The sequence below is a fragment of the Ovis canadensis genome, chromosome 20 (assembly GCF_042477335.2).
Source record: "Ovis canadensis isolate MfBH-ARS-UI-01 breed Bighorn chromosome 20, ARS-UI_OviCan_v2, whole genome shotgun sequence".
Taxonomy (NCBI): Eukaryota; Metazoa; Chordata; class Mammalia; order Artiodactyla; family Bovidae; genus Ovis; species Ovis canadensis.
Genome location: NC_091264.1, coordinates 48,452,196 through 48,466,204, shown reverse-complemented (window position 1 = coordinate 48,466,204; position 14,009 = coordinate 48,452,196). Strand labels below are relative to the sequence as shown.

The 14,009-nt window shown below is 37.9% G+C and overlaps 1 long non-coding RNA gene across 2 annotated transcripts in view; it reads right to left on the bottom strand.

The window, feature by feature from the left end:
* Positions 1 to 14,009, bottom strand: part of LOC138425109 (uncharacterized) — a 237,154-nt gene that overhangs the window by 38,402 nt on the left and 184,743 nt on the right. For both annotated transcript variants that reach the window (XR_011251103.1, XR_011251102.1), the window contains one exon: positions 6,364 to 6,455. This is a non-coding gene — a long non-coding RNA (uncharacterized lncRNA). The remainder of the gene's footprint in view (positions 1 to 6,363; positions 6,456 to 14,009) is intronic.

Sequence of the window (14,009 nt, the reverse complement as noted above, 5' to 3'; positions counted from 1 at the left end):
TATTAAAAATAGCATCCCCTTTCTCACCTCCCCACAGGAGCTTAAAAATACATGTTAGAACAGACTTGAAAACCAAAAATCTCCTTGAACATTTCAGGTGATTGGAAAAACATTATCTCCTAAATCATTCATTTCATTGTCAGTTCTGAAAAATAGGAAGTTCTCAATATCGAACCCAACTTTGTCTCTTCATTTTTCAAGCAACTCTGGTCTGGCTCTTGTCCTCACCATTTCTCCAAACTGGCCAACTATGACTTTTACAACAGTAAACCCAGTGGCTCTATGCCAGGATTATCTTATTCTCTCAGCATCATTTGACCCACTTGGCATTCTTGACTTTTGGAAGGCTCTCTCTATTTTTCACTCTCATTATGCCACTTTCTCCTGGATGTTTGCCTATGTCTCTGAGCATTGCTTCTCGGTCTTCTTTGCTAATGTAGCCACCTTAATTCTCCCAAAAACAACTTCCAGAAATGCTTTATACTGCCCCCAATATGTACCTAAATGTTATAGCTTTCTTTTGGATTGGATGCAATTTACTTAATGAAGCACCTAGTATAGAGCCTAGGACATACAAAGCAATCAATGAATTGAAATGATTCACTTTCCCACTTTAAGGGTAACATTAGTTAGGATGCATATTCTTTTTTAATAAAAATGATATGTAAGCAAAAAAAATCAACTGATTATTTTACTTTCTATGTTTGCTTTTGGACTTGATTGAATTATATTTAATATCTGCAAAATTCTGAAGTATCTTTTTGGCTAACTGATGCTTAAAGAAGGATATCATTGATGGTTAATGATTGAAACAGATTCAAGATACACATACTTAATATATTTCTCAACTTTCAATTATACACATACTTTAATCTAAAGTATAATAATTAAGAAGAAAACAAATCCTTTTGTAATGAAGAAAAACTATGCAAACTTTGTAATCCACAATTGTAACCAGATTTGCTTTGTTTGGTGGTTTAATCACTAGGTCATGTCCACCTCTTGCAACTCCACAGACTGTTGCCCACCAGGCTCCTCTGTCCATGGGATTCTCCAGGCAAGACTACTGGAGTGGGTTGCCTTTTCTTTCTCCAGGGGGATCTTCCAAATCCAGGGATTGAACCCTGCTCTCCTGCATTGCAGGCAGATTCTTTATTGACTGAGCTACAAGAGAAGCCTTTCAACCTAAGTATAATAACTAAAAAGAAAACAAATCCTTTTGTAATGAAGAAAAACTTTGTAATCCACAATTGTAACCAAATTTGTTTAATGAGTAATACATCTTGAGAAGACACCTTAATGCAAAGTATGTGAAAGATTTAAAGGTAAAGCAAATTCCCTTTTCCTTTTCTTTCGTAAACACCATCACAACTGACCTTTAACACTGATAAAGCTATAAGGAAAGACAAGAGTAGATGCAATATTCTGCCAGACCTGTTTGAAGATACTTAGCAGACGGACAAGGCAATGACTCTTTATCCAAAGAAATTTCAAGTGGATTTCAATTTCTATGTCAGTATTTTGTATATCAAAATTTTTTATAAAATAAATTGAAACAGGGAATGAACTGGGAAATAAAAGAACCATTTCTTTTGCTAGTCTCAGAGAGAGTTTGAGGTGAAGAGGACGGGCTCTTCCTGGAACATAAAGAGGTGAAATATACAAGTTAGCATCCATTTTGCTGGTTCTATGTCATGCCTGAGAAATGATCTCAACACCACTCACAAAGGCGTGGGAATTAGGGTTGCCTTTTATTTGACCTCAATGTTTTTGATTTGTTATGTTGTCCTTTAGTCTGTGAAATGTTCAAGCTAATCTTTCCAGATCCTTATAATCAACTAGAGTGGTATTGATCTTCCTATCATTCCCCTTCCTTTGGAAATTGCAGGTATGAATACACACCCTCTTATCGATGATCTAATGCTATTCAATATGCTCTTAATTATAAATAGCTCTTTCTAAATTTACTACAGCTATAAACATCATATACTGATATATACATATATATTTTCTCTCTTATCCACCCATGCACATTTATATTCATAGTTTTATAGTCACATATGCCACAAATTTCACTCCCAGATGTCTCACTGCTATATCCATTCAGTGCTTACCCTCTAAACAATCTGAAGCCATTAATAGACACCTGGCTATGAATGAATTGCACATACAGCTCCCTGAGAAACCCTGAAAGGACATAAGTGTCCCTAAGCTGGCTTTAGCTCATCTGTTTTCAAATCTTTCAGCTATGTGGAGGAAATATCACCCAGTATCTACTAAATGCAAAGTTGAAATATAGCACAATGAACATTCATCTGCCCTTTACTATTTTCACTACTGCAGTTGTTGCTTTCTTTCTATCTACATGCTTTAATACCTTGCTGTTAATCATGGTAGACAACCATTTGAAAGTAATTTGCAGTCATGATGATAATTCACCTCTAAATACTTTATCATGCATTTCTTGAGAATAAGAACATTTTCCTACAAGCCCATAATACAAAGAAAACACCATTAAAATTAATTTAATTATACACATGCTATTCTACTGTTTTGAGACATGAGATTAATTTTTTTTAATATTTCAGGGCAATTTTCACTCAGATTTTCCTTTACTCTGGCTCCCTTTGTTTTCTCATGACTGACTACATTTATACCAACATTTTCTTTGGATAAAAACATCACATAGGGGATATTGCTTGGTTTTGTTTTTTGTATTGCCTACAGCAAATTGTTTTCAAGTTTTATTTCCCTATTGGTGAAGATAAATTTGATCACTTGGTTAAGGTAGCACTACAAGGTCTGTCCTTTATAAAGGTATCCATTCAATTTATAATAAACCTCCTATTAATTGGTTTTATTTGATGTGCCTAGGTCTAAAGTTTCTCAATAAAGAAAAAGATCTCCATAAAAAACTGTGTTATATTTTTAATCCCAGTGAATACACAGTAGTCTAACATTATTTAGTCAATAGTTTTAGCATCAATTGATTGTCTTTATCAAAAGAGAGTCCCCCAAAAGCTTAGGCAGTAAAGAATTCGCCTGCAATGCAGAAGACCCAGGTTCAATCCCTGGGTTGAAAAGATCTCCTGGAGAAGGGAATGACAACCCACTTCAGTATTCTTGTCTGGAGAACTCCATGGACAGAGCAGCCTGGAAAGCTACAGTCCATGGGGTTGCAAAGAGGCAGACACGACTAAGCAACTAACACTTTCACAAATTAATTCATTTGCTACAGTTTAGCAACAACTGTATAAATGTGTATATATATATATATATATATATATATATATACACATATATGTATATATAGATATAGATAGATAGGTCTATATATATATATATCTATATATATAGAGAGAGAGAGGCTTTCCAGGTGGTACTAATGGTGAAGAATCCATCTGCCAATGCAGGAGATGCAAGAGACTCAGGTTCAATCCCTGGATTGGAAAGATTCCTTGGAGTAGGAAATGCATCCCACACAAGTACTCACTCTTACCTGGAAAATTCCATAGACAGAGGAGCCTGGCAGGCTACGGTCCATGGGACTGCAAAGAGTTGTATATGACTAAGCACGCATCTGTGTGTGTGTGTGTATGTATATATAGAGAGATAGATAGATAGATCATAGATAGATAGATATCAAGTAAAATTATCCACTCCAGGATAAGTTAAATATTGAGGCCAAGAAACACATTTAGCTATTTTGATCATAGAGACTACAGTGAGTTGGGCAAAGCTTTCAGGACCAGAGCTATGTTATTTATGGACCAGTGCTAATTAGAAATTAAGCATCTGCAATAAAAATCTTATCAAAGGGAAGTTACTGTTAACATTTTGAAACTGCTCAAAAATTACCTCAGCTTAATAAAAAAGTAACACCAGGGAGCAATATAAAAAACATTATAGTTCTATATTTTAGACCATGTAATTTTTTATTTTTGAGATCCATATTATTTATACTTTCAAAACTCCACAATAAAGAAAAACCTCAATTTTCCTTTTGTGTGTTGATTTCCAAATTATTAAATTCTTTTTCTAATTATAAAAAGAATACACATTCATTTTGAGAGTAATAATAAAGAGAATCAATGCATTATCTCAACAACTAAGAGATAACTACTATGATTTTTTTTCCATTTTCTTTTTTTAATTATTTACTTATATATTTGGTTCACACTGTATTTGTAGTTGTATACCTTATCTTATACATTGATTTTCTTTTTAAATTTATGAAGTTGGACTCTGTAAGAGGAACATCTGTCTGTATCATATATCTGGGCTCAACAGTAAAATAAAACAATGAAACAAAAACTTTACTAGGCCAGTAAAACAGGTCTCCTGGCAAGGTGATCTTTCAAAATCCCACAAGTGCTTCTCTATTTAGCATCATAGATAAAAGATCATCTGTGTGTAAAATATTTTTTGACTCTTTCTAAACCTCCTGAATGATCTTTTTTAATTAATGCAAATCTGGAAGCTGTCCTTTGCCTTCAAAAATTTTCTGTAGCTTAGCCAATGTTATGATCCCTAACTGTCCTCAGTGGGCATAACTCTTGGCAATTACATGGTAATTTATTTTTGGATTCAGGGGACCTTCTGGGAAGGAAGTTTCAAAGCTGACTCTGAGGTTTGGTGACTGGGTTGGGGTGGCCATGACTGAAATAAGGGGGCAGAAAAGAACAGTGAAGCTCCCAGGGAAGAATTCACTGGGAGGCAAGCAGAGCCATTTAGGATTTCCAGGCTCTGGAGTTTCATGGAGAAGCCTTGAAAAAGGTGTGTCTGAAGCTGGTTCCAACTCAGGACTCGGTTGGTACTAACTGCAGTACCGTATTTGGGAGATACCAGCCAAGACTGAGTGTGACCCAAAAGACCTAGTTCTCCCACACTCAATTCTGCAGCACCCCTGGGGCCTGTGTAGAGATCTGGGTCACCGTGGGCATCGTAATACATGCTGCCTCACACAGAGCACCAGGATGGAGCTGTGTGGGCAAGACCATCATCACTGACTATAATTTCATTTTTTCCTTCTCATTTTTGAAAATAGGCCTTTAAGCTGAATATGATTCCATGAGTCTTTGGACATTTCAGATGAGTGACATGAGAGGGGCATATGGGACAGTCTGTTATCAATGTTAATTATTAATGGTGGAAAAATAACAGTCAACACTTCAAACAACATCACTGGAATAGCCAACGATGCAGACATGAAGAAGAGTCAGGAAGGCCAACAGCCCTAAAGAGATGCCTTTGTTGCAATTACTGTTGTTCCCAACATGGAGGAAGCTAACAAGATAGAACCACCTGACCTCATGAAAGATGAATCCATTCTGCAGCTGATATTTACCAGATTTAAATTTTGAGTTTTTTAACAATAGCTAAATGCACAGAAAATAAAGCTGCCCTTTAATCTTGTTTTGTTAACATAGTTAACTATGAGGAGGAGGTTTTATATTTTTGTTTTTAAGGACATAAGCAATTATTGCTACTGTGCTCTTTTCAACACTCCTATGCTCTTCAGATCTGCTTTCTGCTTGAATGAGAATACATATTTGCCAAAATCTGTACCCTGTTCATTTTGAATCTTCGTTTGCCTTATTCACACACTTCTTGGTCATAACTTGACCACTGATCTGTTTATTTTTATTTATTGGTAATATTCCAACCCACTAAATAGCTCATTTTAAGCTTTGTTTACTGAATGATTTCCTTGGTAAGCACAACCCTCACTTTTCAGACAATTAAGCAAAGATTTTCAGAAATAGAGAATTTCCTCAGTCAATAAGGCTTTAAATGTTAACTACAATTTAACTGTGACAAGTAAAAGACTAATATCTTCCCAGACCCACCTCCCCGCTAGTCTAATATGAATAATTATCTTTTAAGGAAAAAGAAAAGAAACTCCCTATGCACTTAATCAGGCTGGACTAGCCTATTTGGAAGCTGTCACTTGAAACAGATGTGGTGTCAGCTCTCTCAAATGGATGAAAATGTACCCCCTAAATAAATGATAAAAAGGAACCAGCAGCCACAGACTGTAAAGAAGAGGGTGACAGGGTGGGATAGGCATAAGATAAAGAAATTAATTAATAAATTTCAAAGGGGTTTTCTTATTACCAAGTGCAATGATAAATCTCTCTGAGCTATTGTTGTTGTGTTTATTTGGAAGACAGGAGACACCCTCTGGATGTTCCTTGAACCATGTTATCTTTACCTCGACCAAGTTTGGCAATTGCCTTTTTACTTCAGGGACAGGAAAAAGGATGGAAAAAAGTTGAAACTAAAGAGGACAAGATAAAAAAGAGACAGTGCTCACAATCTTGAGTTACTGCTACCACCATAACAACATCTTTTTCAGCTAACCTTTTCAGCAGGCTAGGGTCCAAGAACTGAGAATCTTGTGGGAATTTGAATCCATTGCTTCTTCAACTTGTAAAGTCAGGCTGAGTTACTACCTAGATAGAAAGGAAAGTGAAATATTTAGAGTTGCGGAAAATGGTAAAGCTAATAAATTACATTATATGCTTGTCAGCTCTTTTCTTACTAGAAACTCTAGGATTGAAGTAGACGTGTTTAAAGGAGAAGTGAACAAAAAAGACTTTAAACGGATGAAAATATTTATTGGAAATGTGGTAGAATCACACATGGGGAGAGATCTCTTTACATTTGTGAAAACATCCAAAAGACATGTTCATTTTTTCCAAAATAAGGATTAGTTTAGAGCACTAATACCATTTTTCCTGTCTTTGTTGAACACTATAACTCAGTACCAAAAGTAGGCAAGTCAGAAAACAGCAGATGGAAAGTATATTCAAGTGGGAACTCAGCACTAATGCTGTCAGTGAGAAAGCTATGGTCCCAGTAACCATTATATAATGTCTGAACTTCCATTTTCCTGTCTCCCATGTAATCAGGAAGCATTGCAAGACATGATCACAGTCAGGACTTTCGTGAGTTCTTGGTTACTTTTCTGAGATGTGAGTTGGAAAAGACAGGGCAGACTCTTTTTAAGGGCCTTCCAACTCCGGGACTCCACTTGGTTCCCAAACCAACTGGCCATATTTTTTGGTTTTGCAAAGGCAGGCCTATTGGTATTTGCATATGCCAAAATCTCTTCCATTTCTTATACTTATGGATTGTGAGGTTTAGGAGGTCAGAGAAGATGCATCAGAGATAACTTCCTCTTCCTCTGTGTGCTGGGACCTCAGTGGAAGATCCAGGGCTGGAATTAAAATCATCATCAGAGGACTTGGGAATTCCCTGGTAATGTCCAGAGGTTAGGACTCATTGCTTTCACTGTGGTGGCCCAGGTTCAGTCTCTGGTTGTGGAACTTAAGATCCTGCAAATTGTGCAATGCCGCAAAAAATTAAAAGAAAAAAAAAATCATCAGATGCTTCATTCACTCCATGTCTGGCTGTGAGTGCTGATTGAGGGCTAGAGGCCTGGGTTCTTCTCCTTGTGGGCTTGTCCATTTTAATATCTCTAAGTGAACTAGTCTGGGCTTCCTATCAGCCCATTGGCTGGATTTCAAGGGCAAACTTTCCCAGAGAAACAGAGGGAACCGAGAGGAAGTTGTGTTGTCTTTCTAATCTAGTTGTGGAACTCATGTATTGTTATTTGCACCATGCTATTGTTGTTGTTGTTCAGTCGCTCAATCAAGTCTGACTCTTTGTGACTCCATGGACCACCACACACCAGGCCTCCCTGTCCTTTACCATCTCCCAGAGTTCACCCAAACTCATGTCCATTGAATCAGTGATGTCATCCAACCATGTCATCCTCTGCTGTCCCCTGCTCCTCCTGACTTCAGTCTTTGCCAGCATCAGGGTCTTTTCCAATGTGTTGGCTCTTTGTATCAGGTGGCCAAAGTATTACAACTTCAGCTTCAGCATTAGTCCTTCCAATGAATATTCAGGGTTGATTTCCTTTAGAACTGATTGGTGTGATCTCCTTGCAGTCCAAGAGACTCTCAGGAGTCTTCTTCAGCACTATGCTGTGCTGAATGAGAAAGTCAAAAACCAGCATGGGTTCAAGAAAGAGAAGGGGAGGGGGAGAGGGGTCTTCACCTCTTCATAAGGAGTAGCAAAGTTTGGGAAGAGCATAAGACACCAGAAATATTGCTGTGACATTTTGGAGAAATACAATCTGCCCCAGTGAGAAAACTAAAGAGCAGAGGAATCAAGAGATTTACTCCACAAATCTGTATCTGGCAGGTGGTGGGGAAGAGAAGAAATTACTCTTTATTAGACCCTAAAACTTTTCTTCTTTCAATTACACAGCAGTGAGTAAATATTAACCCCAGCTGAATGGGAGCTATCTTCAATGGGGAGTTGGCTTCTTTAGGAAAATAAATGTTCATAAAAAGACAAAAATGAAAACACACTGAGCTACTTCACAAAATCAGCATCATACTAGCCTGGCCTGAAGGAATGAATTATTTTGTATGTGTTTTTGTAAATTTTGTCTATGATGAAGTTCTCAACTTTAAAACTCGAGTTTTAAATTGATAGATACTATAGCTAAGAAATATTAAGATCTAAAATGTATTAATTTTAATAAGTATGAAAGGAATACACAAGGCATATATAATAACTAATCAGGCTCAGACAAATATAATGTGATATTTACCAGTATCAAAAGAATGCCATTCAGTTCAGTTCAGTTGCTCAGTCGTGTCCAGCTCTTTCTGACCCCATGCCAGGCTTCCCTGTCCACCACCAACTCCCAGCGCTTACTCAAATTCATATTCATTAAGCCAGTGATACCCTCCAACTATCTCATCCTCTTCCATCCCCTTCTCCTCCTGCCTTCAATCTTTCCCAGAATCAGGGTCTCTTTGGATGAGTTAGTTCTTCCCCAAAGTATTGGAGTTTCAGCTTTGTATGTTCAGTTCAGTTCAGTTCAGTCACTCAGTCGTGTCCGACTCTTTGTGACCCCACGAATCACAGCACACCAGGCCTCCCTGTCCATCACCAACTCCCAGAGTTCACTCAGACTCATGTCCATCAAGTCAGTGATGCCATCCAGCCATCTCATCCTCGGTCGTCCCCTTCTCCTCCTGCCCCCAATCCCTCCCAGCATCAGAGTCTTTTCCAATGAGTCAACCCTTTGCATGTGGTGGAGTTTCAGCTTTAGCATTATTCTTTCCAAAGAACACCCAGGGCTGATCTCCTTCAGAATGAACTGGTCGGATCTCCTTGCAGTCCAAGGGACTCTCAAGAGTCTTCTCCAACATCACAGTTCAAAAGCATCAATTCTTCGGCGCTCAGCCTTCTTCATAGTCCAACTCTCTGCAGGCAGACACTTTACCGTCTGAGCCACCTGGGAAGCCCATACATGACCACAGGAAAAACCATAGCCTTGACTAGATGGACCTTAGTCGGCAAAGTAATGTTTCTGTTTTTGAATATGCTATCTATGTTAGTTCTCTCCAAAGACAAAACAGAATGCCAGTGGACAGAACAAACATTTCTACCATTAATTCTAACAAGCTAAAAAATAAAGTGTGCATGCTAAGTTACTTCATTCATGTCCAACTCTTTGCCACCAGGCTACTCTGTCCCTGGGGATTCTTCAAGCAAGAATATTAGAGTGGTTGCCATGCCCTTCTCCAGGGGATCTTCCTGAACCAGGGATCAAACCTGTGTCTCTTACATCTCTTGCATTAGCAGACAGGTTCTTTACCACTAGTGCCACCTGGGAAGCCCATACCTTTTGTGTATGATCTGTTTGAGTTCAGAGAGAAAGGTAGTTGTGACTTCAAAGAATGGCTATGTCACTTTGCATGGCAAAAGGAATTTATAGATGTGATAAAATTAAGAGGAGATTATTCTGGATTATCTGGCTATGCTCAATTTAATCACAAGAGATGTTAAAAATCAGCCAATCTTTCCAGTACTGAGTTCAGAGAGAAAAGTAGGTCTTACTTCAAGTGTTTGGTGGTTTAATCGCTAAGTCATGTCTGACTCTTGCGACTCCATAGACTGTAACCTGCCAGGCTCCTCTGTCCATGGGATTCTCCAGGCAAGAATACTGGACTGGATTGCCATTTTCTTCCTCCAGGGGAATCTTCCCAACCCCAGGATTGAACCCCAGTCTCCTCCATTACAGGCAGATTCTTTACCGACTGAGATATGAGGGAAGCCCAAAGAATGCGTAGAGGGATACAACATCCCTGATTCTGAACAGAGAGGAAGGGCTGTGAGTCAGGGAATGTGAGCAGCCTCTAGAAGCTGGAACAGCAAAGAAAAGGATTCTTTCCTGGAGCCTCCAGAATGGAACAGGTAACATACAAGTTCCAGAAATTAGGATGTGGATATCTTCCAAGGAATTCATTATTCTCCCTACCATAAGTCACTAGTTTTCTTATTATTTTCCTATAGGAAGTTTTTTTTTGTTTGTTTCCTGGATACAAACACACACAACTTTTCCTCATCTGTAGTCTCTTTTGGTAACTAGACAATTTTGATTCCGATGAAGTCCAATTTACCAATTTTCCGTCTATGTCCTTTTCATTTTTTTTACTAGTTTCATCTTTAAAAAAATATTTACTTACTGTAATATTGTAAGGATATTCTCTTAAGTTTCCATCTAGGAGTTTTATTATTCCAGCTCCTAGGTTTATGATCCTCCTTAAATTAGTGTTTGAAGTGGTATAGTGGTCATAGTTCTTGTCTTTAATAAAAATATCTAGTTGTTCCAGTACTGTTTGTTAAAAGATACCCCTCTAAATTGAACTGGTGCTGTGGCCATAATTTAGTTTTGTAGGTCTATTTGTGGTCTGTAGGCCTATTACAGCTGTCTCTTTGTCTAGGCTACCCCAGCACCACACTGTCAGATTATTGTAGCATCACAGTAAGCTTTGAAATCAGGTATGAAAAGCCCTCAGTATTGCTCTTCTCTTAAGAATTATTCTAGTTATTCTAAGTTGTTTACACTTTGTTGTAAGTTTTAGAATTAGCTTGTCCATTTCTACCAAAATCACACTGAAATTTTGATTAGGCTTGCATGGTTGTCTAAGGAAATGTGGAGAGAAAGAATATATTGAAAATACTGACTCTACAAATCCATCAGTTCAATTCAGTTCAGTTGCTCAGTCATGTCCAACTCTTTGTGACCCCATGGACAGCAGCACACTGGGCTTCCCTGTCCATCACCAGCTCCCGGAGCTTGTTCAAACTCATGTGTCTCAAGTCAGTGATGCCATCCAACCATCTCATCCTCTGTCGTCCCCTTTTTCTCCTGCCTTCAATCTTTCCCAGCTTCGGGGTCTTTTCCAATTAGTTAGTGTTCGCATCAGGTGGCCAAAGTATTGGAGTTTCAGCTTCAGCATCAGTCCTTTCAATGAATACTCAGGACTGATCTCCTTTAGGATGGACAGCTTGGATCTCCTTGCAGTCCAGGGGACTCTCAAGAGCCTTCTCCAACACCACAGTTCAAAAGCATCAATTCTTCAGTGCTCAGCTTTCTTTAGAGTCCAACTCTCATATCCATACATAACTACTGGAAAAAACATAGCTCTGATTAGACAGACCTTTGCGGGCAAAGTAATATCTCTGCTTTTTAATATGCTGTCTAGGTTGGTCATAGCTTTTCTTCCAAGGAGCAAGCAACTTTTAATTTCATGGCTGCAGTCACCATCTGCAGTGTTTTGGATCCAAAAAAAATTAAAGTCTGTCACTGTTTCCACTGTTTCCCCATCTATTTGCCATGAAGTGATGGGACCGGATGCCATGATCTTCATTTTTTGAACGTTGAATTTTAAGCCGACTTTTTCACTCTCCTCTTTCACTTTCATCAAGAGGCTCTTTTGTTCCTCCTCACTTTATGACATAAGGATGGTGTCATCTGCATATCTGAGGTTATTGGTATTTCTCCCGGTAATCTTAATTCTAGCTTGTGCTTCATCAAGCCTGGCATTTCGCATGATGTACTCTACATATAAGTTAAATAATCAGGGTGACAATATATAGCCTTGACATACCTCTTTCCCAATTTGGAACCAGTCTGCTGTTCCATGTCCAGTCTAACTATTGCTTCTTGACCTGCATACAGATTTCCCAAGAGGCAGGTAAAGTTGTCTGGTATTCCCATCTCTTGAAATTTTCCATAGTTTGCTGTGATCTACACAGTCAAAGCCTTTGTTGTAATCAATAAAGCAGAAGTAGATGTTTTCTGAAAGATTTAGTATTTCTCCCCATGATATAAGTCTAAGAGCAAACATCAATTCTTTTTACCAAATTTGGGAAAGCACTTTTGATAGTTCACTATAATAAAGTTAGCTGTAGGTTTTTCATAGATGTCCTTCCTATAAAGTTTTCCTAATTTTGTAATCTGCTGAGAGGTTGGGCTTTTTGAAGCACTGATTGAGATAATAATAGGTTTTTCTGTCTTCTGTGTCTGCACAGCGTGAATATATCTATTTTTCTAATGTTAAACAAATTATGCATTTCTAGGGTAGACTCCCTTGGTAATGATACAGTGTCCTTTTCTTCTGCATTGGCAGATTTGATTTGCTATTATTTCCTGCAGTATTTTGAATCTGTCTCTTGAGAGTTTCTGATCTGAATGTCTGAACTTCTTTTCTTTGCCTGAATTGTCGTTATCAGGCTTTATTTTACAGTTACACAAACATCATAAATATGAGTTGGGAAGTTCTTCTGTCTCCTAAAATTGATATCATTTCTCATTTCTTAAAGTAGAAACTGAGATAGTTGCTTTTATATTTTTTTCTTTTTTAGTAGATATACTTCTAGCTATAAATTTCCTTCAAAGAACTGCTTTAATATCATCCTAAAAATTTTGATATGTTGTATTCTAGTATTCATTACATTTGAAATAGTTGTGAATATCTCTTGTGATTTTTTTCTTGACCATAAATTATTTAAACTAATTATGCTTAAATCCTGAATATTTGGAAATTATCTGAATCAGTATTTATACAGTGGAAATATATTGTGATCCATAGTTATAACTTAAAATTTTCAAATATTCATATAGAAAAGTTTAAACAAAACAAATATTAATATAATTAAATTTAAGTTAAGTTCAGTTCAGTCCAGTCACTCAGTTGTGTCTGACTCTTTGCAGCCCCATGGACTGCAGCACACTAGGCCTCCCTGTCCATCACCAACTCCCGGCATCCAATCATCTCAACTTCTGTCATCTCCTTTTCTTCCTGCCTTCACTCTTTCCCAGCATCAGGGTCTTTCCCAGTGAGTCAGTTCTTTGCATCAGGTGGCCAAAGTATTGGAGTTTCAGCTTCAGCATCAGTCTTTCCAATGAATATTCAGGACTGATTTACTTTAGGATGGACAGGTTGGATCTCCTTGCAGTCCAGGGGAATTTCAAGAGTCTTCTTGAGATTCCAACACCACAGTTCAAAAGCGTCAATTCTTCAGTGCTCAGCTTTCTTTAGAGTCCAGCTCTCATATCCATACATGACTACTGGAAAAACTATAGCTCTGATTAGACAGACCTTTGTCAGCAAAGTAATGTCTCTGCTTTTGAATATGCTATCCACCTTGGTCATAACTTTTCTTCCAAGAAGCAAGCATCTTTTAATTTCATGGCTGCAGTTACCATCTGCAATGATTTTGGAGCCCCTCAAAATAAAGTCTGACACTGTTTCCACTGTTTCCCCATTTATTTGCCATGAAGTGATGGGACCAGACACCATTATCTTAGTTTTCTCAATGTTGAATACTAAGCCAACTTTTTCACTTTCCTCTTTCACTTTCATCAAGAGGTTCTTTAGTTCTTCTTCACTTTCTGTCATAAGGATGTCATCTGCATATCTCAGGCTATTGGTATTTCTCCTGGCAATCTTGATTTCAGCTTGTGCTTCATCCAGCCTGGCATTTAGCATGATGTACTCTGCATTAAGATAAATAAGCGGGGTGACAATATACAGCCTTGACATACTCTTTTTCCTTTTTGGAAACAGTCTATTGTTCCATGTCCGGTTCTAACTGTTGCTTCTTGACCTGCATACAGATTTCTCAGGAGG